At 40.5% G+C, this 21,635-nt stretch overlaps 1 protein-coding gene across 2 annotated transcripts in view; it reads left to right on the top strand.

Annotated features, from left to right (window-relative positions):
• The window catches only part of LOC124278447 (neurogenic differentiation factor 6-B-like), a 53,518-nt gene that overhangs the window by 8,560 nt on the left and 23,323 nt on the right, over positions 1-21,635 (top strand). The window contains exon 1 of one of the 2 annotated variants that reach the window (XM_046714150.1): positions 19,256-19,575. The exons of the other annotated variant lie outside the window; for it this stretch is intronic. The gene's annotated coding sequence lies outside the window, so the exon portion shown is untranslated. Of the gene's footprint in view, positions 1-19,255; positions 19,576-21,635 lie in introns of those variants that run through there. 2 annotated transcript variants of the gene reach the window in all.

The following is a 21,635-nucleotide window of genomic DNA, read 5'->3' on the forward strand; positions in this document are numbered from 1 at the left end:
AAAAATAGTTCTCTTCCTAAGCGAAGTACTTTTAAAGGATCTCTTTCTGTCTGTCCTCTCTTGCGGGGCGGTGGGGTAGCCTAGTGGTTAAAGCGTTCGCTCGTCACGCCGAAGACCCGGGTTCGATTCCCAACATGGGTACAATGTGTGAAGCCCATTTCTGGTGTCCCCGCCGTGATATTGCTGGAATATTGCTAAAGCGGAGTAAAACCATACTCACTCACTCTCCTCTCTTGCTCTTTCTGTCTCGCTTCTCTCTCCGACTCTCTCTCTCTCCCTTTAACTCTCTCTCCCTCTCTCCTCTCTCACATCCTCTCTCCCCCTTCCTCTCTATCTCCCTCCCCTCTCTCACTCTCTTGCTCTTTGTGTCTCTCCCTAGCTTTATCGCTTCTCTCTCCCTCCTCTCCCTGTCTCCCTCCCTCTCACTTTCCCTCTCCCCCACGATATTCGTTTTTGTCCATCAAACCTTTTAGTACCAGCTTTGTTTGTTAGACTTGTTGTCCCAGAGGCTGGCGTTGGTTACTTCCCCTGTAGTACCCCAGCTTCATGACATTTTCTGCTGTATATAACAAACAGAACAAAAGTCAATATCCTTAAAAAATAGTTGTCTGTGTAATTATAAATGGCAAAAGAGCAGATATTTGATTTGGGTTTAGTCCACCAGTTATGTCAACACCATTTTGACATTTCCGCGTTTAACGTGGTTTTTACACCTGCGACCGACCGACACGCTGAGAATAAGTGGGACATACTCCTCGGTATGCTTCGCAAGTCGTCATATCATATAGGCCTACAGCAGGCTATCGGATTTAAGAAGTCGTAGGAATGAAACCCCGCCTTTCCCGGTGTGGACACTCTTTCTGGAGACTATTTGCCACATTCTGACAGCGTTGGGGCAGATTAGAGCCATGCTTCGTGTTAACTTCGTATTTCACAGCAAATTGACATTGTGCAGTCGCCCTGTTTGTCCAATGAGTGCTGAAAGAGGCAGTCGAAGGCTTAGCCAGTGTAATGATGGTTTGGGCGTCATTGGCATACAGTGACGTCACAACGACGTTGCAGTGTCAACACCAGCAGGTTTTGTCCATTATCAATTGCTGCTGGTATGTTATGTTATGTTCTCCTCGGAGATAATGACAATCAGAGCTACAAAAAACACCCCTTTTCTCGAACACCTATAATCAGTTTTATTTTGTTATTGATTCATGGAGACGTACTTACACCAGTTTGAATCATTCATGGAACTCTGTTTGGCTATGATTTTTTATAATTTTTTAATATTTTTTTTCAAAATATTTTTTCTATAAGTACATATGTTTTATACCGTGGAACATATTCTTTTCTTCACTGAAACATCTAACATCCCACTAACCTGCTCGTGTGGTCAGCATTCTGACTTTTATTAACGTTCCATATTTAGGGCTGATATGGGTTAGTGCATGGCGTGGACCCTGCATAGCTTACACGGCAACTGATTGATGAGCCTGTTAAATCTTCATTCACTGCCCGGCACATCGGAAGTCTGCCCACGGCAGATACGTGAGAGGTCGTGAGTATCATCAGCTCCAGCTTGCTCGATACGCAGTGACTCAGTTGTTCAACACTTCATCTCAGAAATCTAATTTTCAGATGCGTGGGTGCGTATGCACTGCCCTTCGGCTTTACGGTAAAGCGACACGCATGTTCCCGGCTGATACACATATTCTTGGCTATGGTATTATTACTAGTGGGTTTCAATTTAACATTAACCCTCCAAGCGCAAATTATTGAATTATTTGTTTAAGCTCTATTGTTTATACCAGAGAGCTTACTTCTTTAGATGAGGATAGTTTGAAAATAGTAAATAACTAAAGGTGACAAAACCTTCCATAATCGTAAAGAACTGTATGCGATTGCTCAGTGCAGATTCTATCGTATATCGGGATTACGTGTTTATTCCAGGTTTTCGCTTAAAGGCCGGTGGCACACGTCACAAACACACAAAAAGGCTAATCAAGTATTTACAGAATAGGGAATTGCATCTGATCTCATAATCTTTCGAAAGATATGGAAATGTTCCAACTTAAATATGTCTTTAAAGCTTTATCGCATCATGATACTGTATGAGCAACTGTTGATTTCATCCTATATCCGCTGTTGATACTGCTCCATTTTCATCCAAAATTGCCGATCGTGATGCATCGAGGGGAGTGTAGAGCCGGTTTTGATGTGTTAGTATATCTAATGAGAAAAGATATTGAGGGATGATTTTATGTTTATTGTATTTTTTTTATTTATCATTCTTTTTATTTTTTTATTTTATTTATTTTTATTTATATTATTTTTATTTTCTTTTGGGGGTTGGGTGGGCTGGAGATGATGGTGATGGTGGGGTGGTGGTGGGTGTGTGTGTGTATTTTCTTGTTGTGAAGACCGAGCACACAATTTCATAAACATATCATAAAAGTAACCCTGATCCCATTTTAGCTGTGTATTGTTGTCCTTCATTTACGAAATAAACTGTAATAAATGGTTGCATCAAAAGGGAAAATCTCAGCAATGAGGAAACGTTTGGGTGATATTCCCCGGACACAATAAAGTAGGGCTTCTCACCATGTTTACAGTAAATCCTTTCAAATGTAGAATAATAAAGCGGTCATATTTCCTCTAGCCGAGGCATTACATCGGCAACCATTGTCCCGGTACAACCCAGTCGCCTTGGGAGACCAGTATATTGACACCACGTGACAAGGTGTCTTCTTTCAGGTCCGCTCGACCATAGCCACGGGGGACATTTCCGCTTCCGGTTGTTCATTCGAGATCCAAATCGATATTGGATTGACGCGAATATGCATTCAGCTTTCATGTGAAAAACAATCGCCATAAAACCTCTAGCATCATCCTTTATTTGGCTCGAAATGACTTTATATCGAACTTTGTTTCTTAAAGTGGCGATTCAGTCTTGCGTGATGAGTGCCTTTTGTGATCGCATCCCGAATAGGGGTTTCACAATAGAGATGAGGATGTCACAATATCTATAGTGGGGAAATTTGTAAAACCACACAAACATATCGGTCGGCAATACGTCAAAAAAACAGTCTGAAAGGAGGCACTGAGTCGTGAACTCCATTACATCAATACCCGGCACAGGCCATCGGTGGGGTAATGAAATACATGGAGGCAATAGGTGCAGCTGGCTGCAGGTTGTCGAAACACAGTATTATGCTACTCAGCATAAGTTAAGGAAAATCTGATCTTGAACATTATTATTGTAAATCTGTATAATAATATAATAACGATAATAATATGAAAGAACGGATGTTGTTTCCGTGTTCGGAGGATGTTCTACCTCTTCAAAGTAGTGCCACTTCAAAGTCCATTTCCAAGAAACCCGTCCAAAGCAACACATTGCCTTTTTCTGCCTTGTTTTCCGCTGTAGATGATGATGTATATCTACACTACTTGTCAAAAGAAACATTCACTTAACTGGGTCTGTGGTCTGAACAGCTCACATTAGATCTGAGTATCATTTAGATTGAATATAGGCCTTCCCATATCGAATTATCTGGCACACTTCGAAGTATTCTATATCTCGAAGTATTGTACATCTGGAGGACTTGATTTAATTTTCGCTCCTCAATTTATGTCAACGCTCTGGTCAGCCCTATATTTTCCGTAGTTCTTTATGACGTGATTTATCGTTTATCTTATATGAGACACGAGTGGATGCTGTTACAAACATTAGTCTAGCAGAATACGTTGTCTTGAAAATGTCTCTGCGGCACCACAGAGTAAATACGGTACCTGAAAATAACGTCTTGCTGTGTTTTTATTAGAAATGCCATTGGAAACGCGTCGGCGAGGATTCCAAGAAGATAGGCAGTATCGACCCATCCATTATCCTTAGGTAATTCATATGAAATTCCGTGTAAAGATTTGAGATGCGGGTGTCATATTGCATTTGACAGGTCTTGTCACAGCTAAGGCTTCGTTAATAGCGTTTATTTCCAAATCCATTTTTTCAATAAAAATAATTCACTTTTGTGCTGAAAAGGAAAATGCATCCGTTCGATTTCAGACTGAATGCCTCTTGAATGTTTTTTTTCATTTAACTCAAGGCCTTGTATAATATAATCCCTGGAAAACAGCTGAGGTAGCAAAATAAGAAGGTTTATGAGCCACCATAAACGATTTCATGAAGGTCTTTTCTGACATTATCACAGGCTTTAAATGCAAGAATAAAGGGGCAGCCTTAAATTCAGATATCACGATATTTTATAATGAGACCTCGTTGTATTCTCCTTAGCATGGCTACAATCTACAATTAACCGTTACTGGCCCACAAGCGTTATATAACGGGTTTTATGCTCTCGTTAAGCCTCGTTCAATTATCGCGTTATTGCAGACAATCATCCCCAAAATAGACCGGGCACTCTGTGGGGTCATGGTATAACTCACAATCTTTCAATTCTCGCGAGACTTCAAGGGTGTGACGTCGCGTAGTGCAGAGGCGAGAGTTGAATTCCGTTGCGAATTTGATATTTTTGTAATTCATTTTACTCAGTAACTTGCGTTGTCTCGGTGGGCATTAGTTTCGTGCTGCGAGGTCTGCAGCAATCACGCTCAGCTGGAAGAACAGAGCCATCGCAGACCAGCCTTCCCAAATGAGATTAATATACATCTACTCGTCGATCTTTGTGCTACTGAAATCCAATCAATTTCAATAAAGGAATACATTTCTTCCGAAAACAATTTTCAGATATGTGACCGATTAGATACATTTACAGTAACAAGGCGCTTCAATTTGTGTTCATTACGATATATTTCTGTCTTAACAATTGCAAAATCGATGCAATGAGGATATGGCAATTTGTTTAACAAATCCCAAATGTGAACCAACATATTCATTTGAAGCAATCGTTAAATATCACAGTGCCATCGAATATACAAACAACAAGCAACAAACTCAATCTGAAATGGTATCTGCAAGTACATTTTCCTATGTCACAATAACCCAAAGTGATTATATTAGATTTACCATTTTAATCTAACAGCGAAACATGATTATCTTAATAGTTCGGTATCTTAGTCACATCGTATCAAGTAAAGGTCTTTTAGTGACCTATGCCTCGTTTGGCTTAATTGGTTGCTCAATATCACGTCTATTAATTACGCATTGTTTTTTACAGGAGAAATATAGAAATAAGTGACAGAATATTTTGTGATTGAGCTTCTTATTTTACTTAGAAATTATACCCAGGTTTGATACAATATGACAATATCACACAATTGCATGCAATATCAACACTTCTCCTCACAACCAAGAAACAAGCCTATTAATAATGGCATCTACTAGTGGACAGAAAAGACGTGTTGTGAAACAGATGGGGAAACACAGTTAATCTTCAAGTTGAGAAAAAAACATAAGATTCGATACAATGATGGTTTAAAGTTTGTGTAGTTATTAAAATATATAATCTAATGGAGGTGTTATCGGTGCATTAAAGCAATCTGATAACTTGGTATCCAAATATGATAACTATGCAAATTACGTCAATCCACGAACTACTTTCACAAAACTCCATACACGGTCATGCGAATCCTAAAACGTTTTAACATTTTATTGATGACGTCGTCGCGAGTTTACATTGTTTGTAGACAAACATGCATGGCTTCCCCCATTCTAAAAATTAGTGATTCAGTAAGAATTGATGACAGAGGTTCTGGAGTCGGGACTGCAGTAATTGACTTTGGAAAACATGAAACGGAGTACTTCGTTCAAATTGAAGGTACGGATTATGAGGCACGACTGCAAGGCAATCGTCTAAGAAAGGTGCCAACCAAGGATTTTGATCTATCGATCACAATACAGACGACGAATCGATTCCGTCAGGTATCAGAAACTGATATTGATGAGGTGATTACCCGCAGTGAAAATAGAAACACTGCCAGGAAAACCCTGCTCGATTTTGTTGTTCTTTTTAGACAGAAAGATCTTATTTTAAGCATGAGTTATGTTTGCACTGTATTAGCGACTAGTCACAACCATATGCCGCCGTCATGAACGACCTTCACCTTGGTGTACCGCTAAGTATGGTTACGCGAATGCTCGATTCTCTTAATATAAATTCAAGTACGATTTGCTTCTTTGTAAGAGTAATTTTAAGAATGACATTATATGATAAAGAGATTATTAACCTCGTGTGTTTCCGTATCACATGATATATTAGGAATAAAAAATATGTATGAGCCTTTGGCGAGCATAATACATATTTTTTATTCCAAATATATCATATTAATGATACGGAAACACGCGAGGTTAAAAAAATCTCTATTTAACATGTAACAATGAGGGGTCGCGTTTTGGGGTATTTACACCGCAGTCGGTCATGACATAACTGTAAAATACCTTTGAGATTAACTCGTATAATTCCAGACGGAAGTCAAGTGCATTGACCTCCGTAAGGTCATCCAGGTTCTCCTGGACCAGTTAATGGTACACAAATAAGACTTAGCTCCGCTTGCCAGGTGACCACAACGTTGTTTCCGAGTGGCCCCTGGCCTCATGATTGGTCCATCTTTACGTAGACATTTGCTAATTGAAACAGACGATGACAAGTCAACGTACCCCCTTTGCCACATTCCCCCACCTGGGGATAAACGGGACACCCACACATTAAATATATTCTTCAAGTACATTTCATTATTTGAGTTGATGCTGGCTTAATTCGCGTGTTGATTCTTCGTCCATTCCGTTCACTAGACAAACTGAGATAGGCACATGTAGATATTTACTTCTAAAACTTGCTGTACGTATTTGAAGTTGACTCTGAATTCTAAAGAAAACCTTTGCAATTAAGCAGTTTAAAAATCTATATATGTAAGCACCACACACAGGTGGGCTTTCAGGAGATTAATCCATCTCCCTGTCAGGTGTCGGCTCGTCATGTTATTTGTCAATGGCTTGTTAATTTCGTGAATGTGACCCTGTCAAATGCGAGGGCAACTTGATTGACAGGGTTGATAGTCATACCATGGTCCTGTTGAACTACGGCATCGTTTTACATAGCCGTCACAGCCTTGTCTCGTACTGGGACAAATATAATATTTATGTATGCCCGTCGGGTGAATGCGCCTCGCGAAAGCAAACCGATCAACGTTTTGATGTCAATTTCAATCAATAGCATCAATCCCGACGCTGATTTTACGAGTCCGGGAACCTCATCGCAAATCATTCTGAAGATCGATAGTTTAATATTTGTCATCTGTAGCGAAATATAGTAATTCGTTTTGGGTAAATTACCGCGCTAAAGAATACTCTTGAAACCTCTATTTAACCCAAACATTATCCACGTGAACAGTGCGTTAACACAACCATGCACAGAGCAGGAATAGAATTTTTTTTTTTAAAAACAACAACAACAAAAACAACCCCAAAAACCCTGCAACCTTATAATATCAAAAATTTCAAATGAATCATCACCGAATTAATGACATTGTATGTCACATCTAAAGTCACCATCAAACGTAAGCGTAAGCTCTATTCGCTCGACATTGCCATTCGTCAAATTCTTTCAAATTACATATTTCATATTTAAACTGTATTGGTAATTTATGTGGTAGATATGAAGCACAAACGCCAACGTGGATGTCCCAGATCAAAAGTACTTTGCAACAGGTGGCAGTTTGCAAAGTTTACCGTTATCTGCTCCAGGCACGGGTTTGACCCCCACCCCCATCATCCCTTCTGTGATATAACTGGAATACTGTTCAAAGAGGCATTAAACCCAAACTCAATCAGCCACAATACCGAAACTGTGGTACTTAATACCACATATGTGTTAGAAAGGGACAACACACCATATCTTATCAGAAACCCTTAAATATAAAGTGACAGTCTCCACGTGCAATAAATACAATATTTAGCGCCATGCTTTATTTTACAATTATCACATAAAACGGCATTTTATTACGTAAATGGCTTGGCACAGCAAGCCGCTCTCGCACGGAGTGGAGATAAACACTCCACAAGTAGAATATACTATGCCACGCGAGTTACATTTATTGTAAATAAAAACGCTGTCATCTCTAATAGGTTTTAACACAATTCAAGGCTCTACACTCGAGTTTCAATGCACAGCTGTTTGGATGCTGACATCGCACCATTGCACAGCTGTTTTTGTGGCGATATCGCCCAAGTGCCCTTATTATGACCAGCGCTATAATACTGCACAGAGCTTCATAAAATATGTATCCCGTGCTAGGTGATGTCATTAAACAAATCTCTTTGCTAGGGATCCAGGTTTATCTCGTATCAGATTTGAGTATCTGTTATTGTTTCTTGTACAAGAATCAACTTGCTTCGCCATTACTGTTGCTATTGTTACTGAAATATTGCATTGCTAGATTATGGAAGACTGCTGCTTATGTTATGAATGTCTGAGTTGGGCGATGAATAGGCGGGGCGGTAGGGTAGCCTAGTGGTTAAAGCGTTTGCTCATCACGCGGAACACCCGGGTTCGATTCACCACATGGGTACAATGCGTGAGGCACATTCCTGGTTTCCCCTGCCGTGATATTGCTGTATTATTGCTAAAAGCGGCGTAAAACCATACTCACTTACTCTGAGCATGGTTGTGATGCTAGAAACATGATCGGGGAAACCGGGATTCGAACCGACCTACGATCCTGACATGCCCAAGGGAGGCAACACAACACAACGTGTAGCGGCACCTTAAACTACAGAACGAGCAGTGCTCCCTGTTTCTGTATAGTTATACTGAGGGTTATGTTTTCGACTTGAATACAGCATGGTGCAAATCAAAATATCCTTTTTTAATCACAATGAGTTTGTTTGGGCAAGTAGAAGATATCATAACGATAAGGCGTATTAAGAACAACCATTTCTCATAATGCATTCGATGCAGTTCAGGTCGACTTCTTGCCTCTTCATAAGGAAATCCTGAAGTGTTGTGAACGATTTATCTGAAAAAAAACATTTGTGGTAATTAGGCTGTGAACAAAATGCTCGATACTATTCATATAAAGGCTGTATATGCAATATAGTATCTGTTACTGTATAAAAAACCTGTCTGTTGATATGGTTGTATTTTTACTAGTTATTCTTTTAACAAAGGTCTTAAATCGTTATTGTAAATGTGTGGAGGCTAACAGTAAACGTATTGAGCGGTCAAACATGTGGTCATCATGTCCCAATTTCAGCGTGCATCTAGCGTGACGGATTATGGTGCTACGTTAACGTCTCGCCACCTAGCCCGTGAAATTTAGCAAGTGGGTGCAATTTGTAAACTCAACTAAGTAGTTATAAACATCAAGGTTAGTAGACCACTGATCTTTCTTTTACGACACTGCCCGCTGTTTGCGACATCCCGGCACCTCGCGCCGCTTAACGACGCCACATAGATTGTTATTCAGCGTTGGGTCAGCGTGACCTGACGGACAGCCATACTTTCGTGTCTCAGTTTATGGTTCCTGCATGGTGATGAGCTGGACCGCGGTTTATCCCCCGCTGTCTAAAATAAGACACAATGGACGTTTGTTGTCACACTTGCAATTTAAGACGTCTTTAATCCTTTTCCTTCACAGTTAAAGTGTGAAATTCGGAACGATATTACGACATCTTCAAAGCCAACTTTCCGCCCTTAGTATTTCATGGCTTTAATGCACCGACCAAGTCTTTGAATTACGTAGTAATGCGTTGCAATATAGCAAAGATTTAAAAGTCAGGAAATTAATAGTGCATTAATACACGACCAATTCTTTGTTCCTTAAGTGTGGGGCGATGTGTTTCTTTTGACAAGTACTCCAGCAGTAGTTAATGATCATTAAGGTTAGATATCTTTAGATGGTTTTGAGTGTTATTTTATTTCGTCATGCTTGAATTAAGTACAGCAAAGAGCTCGCGCCGTCGGTAATTCTTGCAATACATCCCCACTTTGCTGAATCAATCTGTACCATTCTCGGACTGAACACCGATGAGCATGCTCACGGATGATAATCTCAAAGTCCCAACCACGCTAAATTTCAAAAGATTGTATCGAATTTTTTTCTAAAGTTTTCTGTAGGCCAAGGAATTAAAGGAGATTAGGCTTCAGTGAAAGATTCGGCGATTGCTTGTACGACAAACACTGGAAATTGTGTAAATCTTTTTCTCGAGAGCTTCGTTAACGTTTGAGCTGGGTTCGAGTCTTATCCCTTCTACCTGTCTCAAATCTCATGTGTCAATGCGTGAAGAGGGACTCAGATCTCGGCAAATACGCCATATTTGTCTTTAGGTCGCAGTAACGTTATGGAAGGGGGTCAATCAGATCGTATTTGGCAAGCTACATAATGGCACCATGGAAAGCATCGGATGGATTCTCAAATACACTATACCTCTTTTTAACGTCCTGTTGTTACAAATGCTAGTTCAATTACACATCATTTCGTTAGTAATACCCTAAATAGCGTTATGTCGGGGGACGAGGGTATAGTGACACGGGGTTTATGAACATGTCTGGACACGAGCGTTATGTGTTAATGTAAACATAATGAGCGCCATGCACAGCTCTCATCTGCATATTGACGGTGGGACGACATTTAAACTTTACCATAATTCGTGGTCCTATTAAACGTACTATTGACAGCAGTCGAATAATGGTCCTGTCACGTGAACTTTCAAATCCCATTATGATATTTAACAGATTATGGGTATCAAATAAGCACGCCGTGTCCCTATTGACTTTGAAATGTATGTTGATTTATGCAATAGTAAATATTATTTCATAACGGATGAAATTCGAGCAGTTATAAACTGTTCATTTGCAAATTACTTCACTTTCCAGTCCAGATAGAATAAATCATTTACATGCTTTCACTGAACAACCCTGAAATGTGTGTGAATATATATACTATTACTATTAAAAAATATGCTATTCAAAAAAGGTTAATGAACACAATCTGTGTGTCTGTGTGTCTGTGTGTGTCTTATAAAGACACCATATTTTCTAAACGACAAAAGTGCACGATAACTCTCCATTACACCTTCTATACCAAACTGGATCAATATTACCTTTCGATTTCTCACTGTGAATGTTTATATAAAACTGACATACATCACTTTATGGCATTGACAGGACTGTTTACATTTGTTGTCGATTCCATATTTGCAGATATCTAAATGCACTGAACTTGACCCTGATAATTAAATGGGTCTCCTCAAGTGAATGTACATCGACAATAATGCACACATTTCTATCACTGGGGACACTAACTGCTGACTCTTATGCAAATACAGCAAAATCGCTACATACTATTACAGGCCAACGTACCTCGTGAAAATTAAACAGTAAACATAATTTATTGTAATATGTACATAGCTGACAATAACCAAGATGCACTGGCTTAATCAGTAAATACGGTCGGGATTAATGGGGTCGTGACAGGTACTTAATTTCAAATAAGTTGGTGTTATTACCGACACAAAACGTGCAGCGTGGCTCATCAACCCCAAATCAGAGTGACCTCCCTTGAGTTGTCACATTTCTCAGTGGGTCGTGCGTGGTCCACTAATAGGTTGCAGGGACGTCGATAATAGCTTTTAGCTTATGACTAGCATATGCGAAGGATGTATTCTGTGACATTTGTTTACAGGGTTAAGTTGACATGTTGTATTTCGAAACGTGTGAAAAGTGCAGCCTGTTTTCAGCTTGTTTCAAGAACGAACGTTATTTACAAACTGTTGAAGTGAATTAGATGGATGACATTTTGTATTCATTGATTTTTAAGTTTATTAAAGACAATGTTGAGAAAGCAGGTTATCCTATTTAGTTTTAAAATATTTTGATTTTCTAATTAATAGTTATGTCAATTCATTAATATTTATGAATGTAGTAATGAATTTGCTTTCAACTGAATATCGCTTGGGTCGATTAGAACAAACATGTTGGAGAGGGTTAATATTGACAGGGAATGTTCACAGTGATGTCAATGTCTGTGTCAATCGCCTGTCACACATCTGCACGTCAGCAATACACAGATGCCTATTTCACGATGTCGGTAGGCTCGGAATTACACCCGCCGAGCTCTTTAGCTTCGACTGGTGTAAATGGAAAAATATTCCCTTCAGCTAATAGGGAAATTGGATTGGTGGCTTCGAGTTTAGCCTGATCGGGCTTACACTAAGTGGGTTGGTGCAGGTAGCACGTGTCATGTCCATTCTGAAATGGGGCATGGTGGTTGAAGATATTGACTTTAGGATGAATTACAACCCATTGTCGTCGGCTTTATGGAAAGTGTTGATATTTTGTGGATATTGTAGATAAGAGAGAGAGAGAGAGTGACATTGGAAGCTACTGATCGATATTATCACTTTAATCATATGAAAGCTGTTTTAGATTATTAGGAATATACATTATTTTAAGGGGATGCCACTGAGAGGTACGTCAACTGTAAGTTAAATAGGCAAATACGTGTTTTTGTCCATTTGGCAGAATGTGGTATATCTGTATTGGCATTAATAAGATTCCCACCACACAGCCAGATCGCTCGGAGAGGTCAGCGTGAGGACTAGTTGTTAGATACGACCAATATCACTTCAGCTCCATACGTTACCCTACCCTTGGGTAATATCTTTCCACTTAAATCCCATCACATCTCCACCATCACTGGTCTTCCACCCTCGCCGCCCCCGGACCCAGAAAGGCCCATCTGCAACCAGATTCCACTACCACCAACTGTCCAACATCCCTCCAAACCCCGAATCACCACATTTTCTGCACAACGTCCCATCTAAGCTAAATCCAAATGCACCTTCATCCTTCAATTATCCCAGCCCTATTCTCATGCTTTCTGTCGTCACTGATGACCACGTGTGTGTACCCTCCACCCCCACATCATCCCACCCCACCCCACCCCAACAGTATGAACTGTATCAGACCAGTGATTACTTGAGTGAGTGAGTATGGTGTATCGCCACAATGTCACGGCGGGGGACACCAGAAATGGGTTTCACACACTGTCACCATATGGGGAATCGAACCCGGGTCTTCAGCTTGACGAGAGGACGCTTTAACTACTAGGCTACCCCACCGCCAAAGTGATTAAGAAAAGCCCAGATCCTCGCGGTCAGGTCAACGTGCAATTGACGTACTCATGAACGCACAGAAACTAGATTTAAAGTCGATCAATCTGCCACCCATCAGGTGGGAAACATCAACATGAATAGTCCAATGTTTTTGTATAACGAATTAGATTTCAAGCAGGGGAAAGATGACGCAACCGGTGTTTTAATATGTTTAAATTCTGAACATACTGTTTCCACTCCAGGAATTACTTCAAATTACTACAAATAAGAAATATAATCAACTCGGACGTGATTGAGAATAACATCCGTCGGGATACGAATTGTTAAGTTAAGAAAAAATAGGCCAATCTTCCAACAATAGCAAAACCTCCTAAATAACAAAATATGTAAATTTAGACGCTCGACATTTTCTTTTTAATTGTACGCCTGGTGTTATAGACGTGTGATGAATCTCCATGCGCACACGTTGATTGCTTTACAAAACGTCAGATATGTCACAATTCCAATTAAATTGACACTGTCGCAACCTGCATCATGGCTAACATGTCATTAATGTAACAGTAGGGAAGACTAGCTTTCAGGAGTGTGGGAAAACAACAAAAACTAACTCCGCGTATTCCTCTGACTGTTCGAACCGACAGCTTCACAGGCCCAAAACCAATCACTAGAAAGGTCGAAGGAAGTTAGTTTCGATCGTCTATATCGTGGTCCTTTCGACTTCGTTTGTAAAAGCGTCACAGCGTGGCAGCTGTTTTGTCACCACCTCTCGTAATGCGTAACTGACAGGTTAATCTCACACACAAATTGATCGACCACCTTCGGGATTTTCCGGTTAAGTCACGTGGAGCTATAGCAACTATTAATGCTTGTCGCGCTGTCTACCACGCATGTCAATAAAACTGTTATTCCTCTTATGCGAGCTGTCGTGTGGTCTGGAAAAGCCGCCATTTTCCGATTTCTCCCTATACTACGTAATTATCAATCATTCTGCCTTTGACAGCCGCGTAAAGGACCAAAAGGGTTTGCTGATTTCGCCACGACGGAAATGAACGATTTGATATGCCGGAAGTAACCGAGCTGTCAATAGATAACCAGGTATTTGAATATTTCATTGTTGCCTCGAGGCAGAATAACCACACGTGCAGTCTCACCTCGGATTAATATAAAATCGCTTTATTGGTGCTACTTCTAAAATCCCTTAAAACTATTACTTTCCGTTGTTAAATCGCCGTAAATAACAGTATTCTTAAGTGTTGATTATATATTTTCTGGTACGTAGCGCTTCAACACACCAATGCAAGCAACAACGCCATGCTTGTGTGATTTATCAAGCAGTACTGGTTATGGTGACACCCTTAACGACATCTCCCTCCCGACGTCGTTTCCACTATCATGGCCACCGCGAGAGAACGCCGACTGCCATTTAGTCGCCCTTCTCAGAAGGGTCCTTTGATGAACTCACTTGATCATCTTTCCAAGTATCCTCCGTCCCTGAAAAGCACGTCGGAATCAAATCAACTATGCCTAATTTGCCGCCAAAGAATTCTCCGTGCTTTAAACTCCGCCTCATCAAATCAATTGTTGACAATTTCGATGTTTCTCAAACCAGGTCTGCTCTTGTAAGATAATTTACAGAATCGATGTATCACTCCGCGACGGAGACACCTCGACCGAATTACCCCCGCAGCGAACGGGAGTCACTGGGAAAGTTTCAATCTTTCTATTGAAAAAAATAACTCGATAACAACTGCTTTTCGGAATGTCGTAATTGTGTAGAGCCCAGAATAAAACCAAAGCATTTTATAGAGAGCATATTGAACTTTCATATTTCTATGATTGTGTTGTCCGTGCTGATTTTAAGATATCAAAAGACACACATCGACACTTTGCGGCATGTCGTAACTTTGTTATGCGCGAAGACGTGCATCTCCTAATACATTAGGGTAAACCAATAAGCCTATTGAACGCGTTTTTAATTCAATTCCACGCTTATTGAAGCACATTTGTGTGTTCGGACAACTAAATCGACCGACCGATGAATGTGCAGTCATTTGTTTCCTATATCGGCTGAGGCATTGGTAATAGGACATGTTTTATTGAACACCAGGTTTTTTATTCTTTAAAACATCACCCATCCTTCCTTTTGAAAACAGAACTATTTTGCTTTATCCTTCAACATCATTCCGGTACACCAAACTAATAGAATATAAAGTAACAGAAATACGCCCACCCTTGTAAGAACCGGCACATTCAGTTTAACGTCCAAACTACGCTTGTGTAGGCGTAAATTGCTGTGTCTTTATTAAGAAAGAACATCAATATTTACATATCGCTTCCTCGCGCTGGCGTCATTTGACGACCATGCTTAGTGGTAACGTCAAACAACGGAAGCATTAACCCACGTCGTGAAATTACGAGACTTCGGTAGATAACTATCCCTCTATTGACAAATGCCGCTTAGCCAACTAGAATTATCTTCATTTGGTTTGCAGGGCAACGCGGGAACGCTCGCTGTCATGTCTGTTACATACACCTCTATGACTTGATAACCAAATGGAGTTTTCTCATGACGTCCTTAGTTTCCCGTCCGCCCGAGAGGGGGCGGACCTGCAACTTCCGCCATTTATTGACCGGCTCGCTGTCTAAACTCCAATAATTAATCTTCGCTTGTAATTGTTCCGTTGTTGTGACCATTTTTGGACACTAAACGGGAGAGACTCCATTAAAGGACAATTACCGTAGCACCACGTGTTTTTAAAACGAGAGTATTTTAAAAGGAAAATGTAGGTATTTTAAATCAGTACTGGATCTAACTACAGCTGCGCGAACCTGACCCCTCCCCCATGCCCCTGGGGGTTGCATGTCAAGTACTGGACACAACTGGACAGTGTCCATCCCAAAGGACGACCAGTGCGCGTCAGTTACACCGCTTCTAATTTATTGTCGGTCGATAGCCATCAGTTCAAACAATAGGCTAGCGAAAAGCAAAGGTCTTGGTTAAATAGCCGCACCACGTGTTGCGATAAATACACGTTTGTGGCGAGATTTGAAGGATATTGTCAGATACATGTATAGATGATAGAGGGCGTGGCGCTTCGGTGATGGTAGGAGAGGTATTTTGATTATTCAATGGTCGAATTCAGCCATTAATGAAGCAAATAGGTCTGTCTAGACTGTCATTTTACTGATGTATTCATATATTCATCAGATATCCATTAATTTGATGGTCCTCTTTCCGCCTAAATTGTCAAATTCGATACCAAGAATCGTTGTAGCAATATTCACAGTTCGAATTACCAATAGTCCAAACCTGGTGTAATGAAGTCCTGGAAGACGCGTATTTACTGGCTTTGCAACGGATGTAACGAACTACTTATAATGCCCGAGCTGTGATAACTAACGGTATTGTTACTGTTGCGAAATAACGGATGTACCGAACTGCTTTTAATCCCCGAAGTGTGGAAACTAACGTTACTATCATTGTGGCAAAACTTCTGATGTAACGAAATGCTTTTCATCAGCGAACTGTCATAACTAACGTTACTGTCAATGTGGCGAAAAATCGGATGTAACGAACTGCCTTTTATCCCTGAGTTGTGATAACTAACATATATGAATGTTAATATAAGTGTCGTCGCAGATCACTCTTCACAGGAAAACTTTCAAATAATCTTCATCTAGGTCAGAATTACGTCTTGCTAACCATGTGAACTACTAGATTTAGAGTGAGTGAGTTTAGTTTTACGCCGCATTTGGCAATATTTCAACAATATCACGGCAGGGGACACCACAAATGGGCTTCACACATTGTACCCACGTGGGGAATCTAATCCGTGCCGATTGAACGATTTAACCACCAGGCGACTTACTCCACCACCCAAAGAGGTTTAGAAAGTACACATTAACTTCAGTACATGCGAGTACCTTACTTAAAAAGAATATTCCATGTGAGCATGACGTCAGTATGAAATAAACATCTCAGTGACCTCAAAATTAATTTCGATAGTTAACAGTTTGGAATATATCTTAACACCGAGTTAAACGGTCGAGTGTACATAAATTATATTTGCCCTTGTTGCAAACCGCCCGATATGAACAGATTACCAGGTCATACTGGGTTTTAGCACACACTGAGAGTCCCTTTAAGTGATATCCGTAAAGGGCCACGCAGTACGACACTCAAGACTTTTAATACACTGTATTTTGTGTTTGAAGGACAGCCCTGGAACACGATCACACCGAAGCCAATTGAGTAACAATAAACAGTCACAGGTTTAGTGTGCTCGTAAAGTAGTGACATAAAGTATCGAGAAAGCTTTTAAAATCCCATTAGTTATCATGCCTGTATTATAGTGCATTATATAAATGGGTGAGTGAGTAAGTTCGATACAACGCCCTTTCAGCACCAGAAATGAACTTCACATATTATGCCCATGCTGTGAATCAAACCCAGTTGGTATAATACAGTTTAGACTCTACCGTAAATGTTGTCATAAACGGATAATTAGATGCGCTGCTTATTTCAGTAACTGTGGAGATACTACGTATACGAGTTTGTCTATTACGTAAAATATTGATATATGACAAAAGAAACGAACTCCCTAATATCGGAATAATAACTCCAATTAAAATTGTAACCATGAAAAATATACATTCACATATATTAATTACCCTCTCAATGCAACCTACACCGTTTAGCAAGCACATGTTCTACTAAATATAAACACACAAAATGTTTGTTTCAAAAGTTTAACAGTATCCGTAATCCGTCATCCGCCATCTATCGTCTATAGCATCTAGGCCGTAACATGAGTGACAGTGTATCTTGTTAATATCGACAAGCACCTGTTGCACCAGCTGCTGCATTCGTTTCACGCATCTACCTGTCATCTAGCATCTATCACACTGTGCCTTGCTGGCCGAACTCCACACACTTCGTCAATCGCTAATTGACATCGATTGGAGAGAAATGGATACACCCTGTAACATCGGCTTCTGATTTCCGTATTGTTATGGTGTGTATGTGTGCGTGCGTGCGTGTGCGTACGTCTGTATGTGTCACACATATGTGTGGATTCATAGAGTAATATCAGAAATGTGTCCTAATTGAAACCGTAACGTACATGACAGGCGCATGGTATATGTAGCAAAACATATTAAGAATATTTTAAATTGGATTTAACATTAATGAAAGTGTATTATAACACTGAGATAAGATTGACTGCGTTAGATACAACGTTACATTGGGCACTTCTCTTTTTGAGGTAGATACCCAGCTTTTCTTTAGGTGTTTTACGGTATGCACCTGTTTTCTTTATGTTTTTACTTTGTCCATCACGATTCTCTTTGTATGTTTTACGGTATTAAACCCAGTTCCCTTTATGAGTTTTACGGTATTCAGTTATATATAACTGTTACTGGAGGTATTAGCAATCTAAGCCTAAATCAATTTTGAAAGAAATTGGACGAGTGACATCTGAGTTCAGTTACCTTAACCGATTTCACCCACTGTGTTTATGAATATTTGGGATTATAGAGTTGATCATGTACAGTGTGCCTTTTAGAGAAATGGACGTAAGAAATAGATGCGACATGGAACCTAATGTTATTATATTTCAAATTTTAATAAAGTCACAATCCGAGATGAAGCGACAGTCTATTCTAGACGAGAGATTATTATTTCACTGAGTCTAATCCAGCGTAGGTTGCTGCAGGGTTATTGTGTTTATATCTCTAATTAACAATGTGGACGGCAGTGCGCTATTTCTGTACGGATTGTTTGCTTGTAGACGCGAATAACACAACTATTTTATGTTACGGAGACTTTACATCTCTACAAGAGGAAGGGGTGAATTCACTTGTCGTGGAGATCACTCATCGAATAAGTCAGTATCGATCGATTGGACAGCGTGGGCAGGAGGGGGTGAGACTGGGGGAGTGGTGTCACCACTCTCCTCGTCCTTCGCAGTATAATCTCGGTCTGAAAAGTCCCAACGGCCAAAGTAGTGTGAATGAAGCTAGAGAGTGATTCCGTTTCGATTTAGCTCAGCGCTCACACCGACGCGCAGCTTATGATAAACATTTTGTGGGAGGGGGAGATACGGCGTCGCTACGTCATAAGCTCTGTGATTGGCTGAGGCCGGCCGTATTGTTCGGAATGAGGCAACCTGTTGTTTCTCTCCAAAATGGTCCTTCTCAATCGGTGTGACATAATTCCTGTTCTAACGTAGCTAACTCGAGCTGCTATCAGCCTTACAGATTTGACGTCACGGCGAACGGGACATGCGATTGGCTTATCGAAACAGAGAGATCGATTATTAAAATAACACGGGCAAAAGCCGCGTATTAACGGGATATGTGAGTGGCGTTGAATCCGAGGCTTACACTGCTGTGAACGCAGGGAAGACGAGGCAGTGCGAACCATCACTAGTAACTCTGGCTTCCCCAAATATCAGGAATACCAAGCGCTGGTCAAGGATACCGAGTGGACATTTGACTTTCATAAACCAGAGGTAAGCTATATCGTTGCCTGACAAGCGACATGTGGCTTGTCAAACCGCAATGCACATGAGTGACTCTCGAAGCAATTAATACGCTGATATATACATGATTTACTGTCAGCACATGTCAACGCTTTCGTATTATGTTACAGTTTCTTTACACGTCTTTACTGTTATCTTCATTGACAGCTGATCGTCCATATCTGGTTTTCTTAAATATGCATCAATCGTAACTGAAAAACACTCCATTCATACGCTTATGTGTCTAGCGAGAAACTTGCTTACTCATGACTTTTACGGTTTTATTTAGTTTGCATAAAGTGAAGAGATGTCAAAATGAAGCGGTTTCACTCATGCCATGGGTTTCTCTTACACATGCTCGTTCACTTAATGATTAACCTCTCGCATGAAAGATCCCTGTCTACAGCTATCGATGTGTAATTGACAAACTATTAGTGTGATATTAACATGGTGCTGAGAGCAATGAAGTGAAATACACATATGCAAGCCTCCATGTAGCTTGTCTGTGACTCGATGACACACTTTAGTCTCGAACAGGCACCACTGCCCCAGGCTAATGACATAAGATCGCGCAAGGGGTCATTAAAGGCCGGTCATAGACAACACCGTGCTTGTCAGTCATTGACATGCTATATACAACCCTTGTAGATTTCACTGCAACGTGCTAGCAATTAAATGGCATCTCATATCCACAAAATAGCAGTATATTTCCGTGATTCCTTTCCGAATATTAACTGTAATGCTTTCGGCTGAAGACAGTCGCGCGGCGAGGATCTTTACACACACCGAGTATATTGTCTTTGACAGGTGCTATGTCCAATCGTCCAAACTGACAGCAGCTGGATTAGCCTAGCTATAAATACATTCTAACAACTTCTGTCTCTTGGACTGTATTAATGATGTATTGATCAGGTTCGCGCAGGAGCCTTCGTTCTGTTTTATTAGACAAATGTCACATTCATAGCAATATATTCCGTATGTAACTGAGAGTGTTTGCATCTGGTGAAGGCGAGTAACCACTATCGATGTGACCTCAAGTCATACAGCGAAGTTGTGTAATATATGTCCATGCAATAACTATGGTTATTAAACCAAATGAAATACCAGAATTGTGTGACATTGTCAGAGGAATAATGTAACGCATAATCTGATATCAGATGCCAGGATTGTTTCCTTTTGAATTATTTATTTCCCATTCATGGTTTGCCTCGAATGTATATCCACTGTCACTAGAAAACATGTGCAAGAGGCACGTGGCTTGTACCGGGGACCAGGTGAAGATGTGGGATGGTACAGCGAATATCTTGACTTCTCATGTGTTACATATACCGCCCCCGAGACAGTAGGAATATTTGGAGCACCCGTTGAGGGCCTATGAATTGTTTGTATCAAAGCTGAGACAATGTGAGCGACACTATTTATCTTCGTCTTGATTTGTTAGTGTAATCCTCAGCTTGACCGTCACACACCAGTTGAAGCCATCTACATGTCATGTACTGTTATACCTAGTAATTGTACCGTATAATGGACCTACAGCCCCTCTCTCCCTTCACACACCAGTTCAAGCCGTCAATCTGTCTAATACCGTTGTACCTTGTAAGTGTACCGTCCAAGGGCCCAACAGCTCTTCTCTCCCATCACACACAAGTTCAGACCGTCAACCTGTCTAATACTGTTGTACCTTGTAAATGTACCGTCCAAGGGCCCAACAGCTCTTCTCCGTCCCAGTCTATCACACTTGTAAATGTACCGTTCAGACCCAACATCTCAACCTGTCTAACACAAGTTCAGACCGTCAACCTGTCTAATTGTAAACCTTTTGTAAATGTACTGTTCGTTCAAGGGACCTACAGTTCAAGGCCCAATACCAGTTCTTGTAAATCTCCCTTCTCTCACATCACACACAAGTTCAGACCGTCAACCTGTCTAATACTGTTGTACCTTGTAAATGTACCGTTCAAGGGCCCAACAGCTCTTCTCCCCTCCACACACAAGTTCAGACCGTCAACCTGTCTAATACTGTAATACCTTGTAAATGTACCGTTCAAGGG

Source organism: Haliotis rubra, unplaced genomic scaffold (assembly GCF_003918875.1).
Source record: "Haliotis rubra isolate DU_JTF1 unplaced genomic scaffold, ASM391887v1 Scf237, whole genome shotgun sequence".
NCBI lineage: Eukaryota > Metazoa > Mollusca > Gastropoda > Lepetellida > Haliotidae > Haliotis > Haliotis rubra.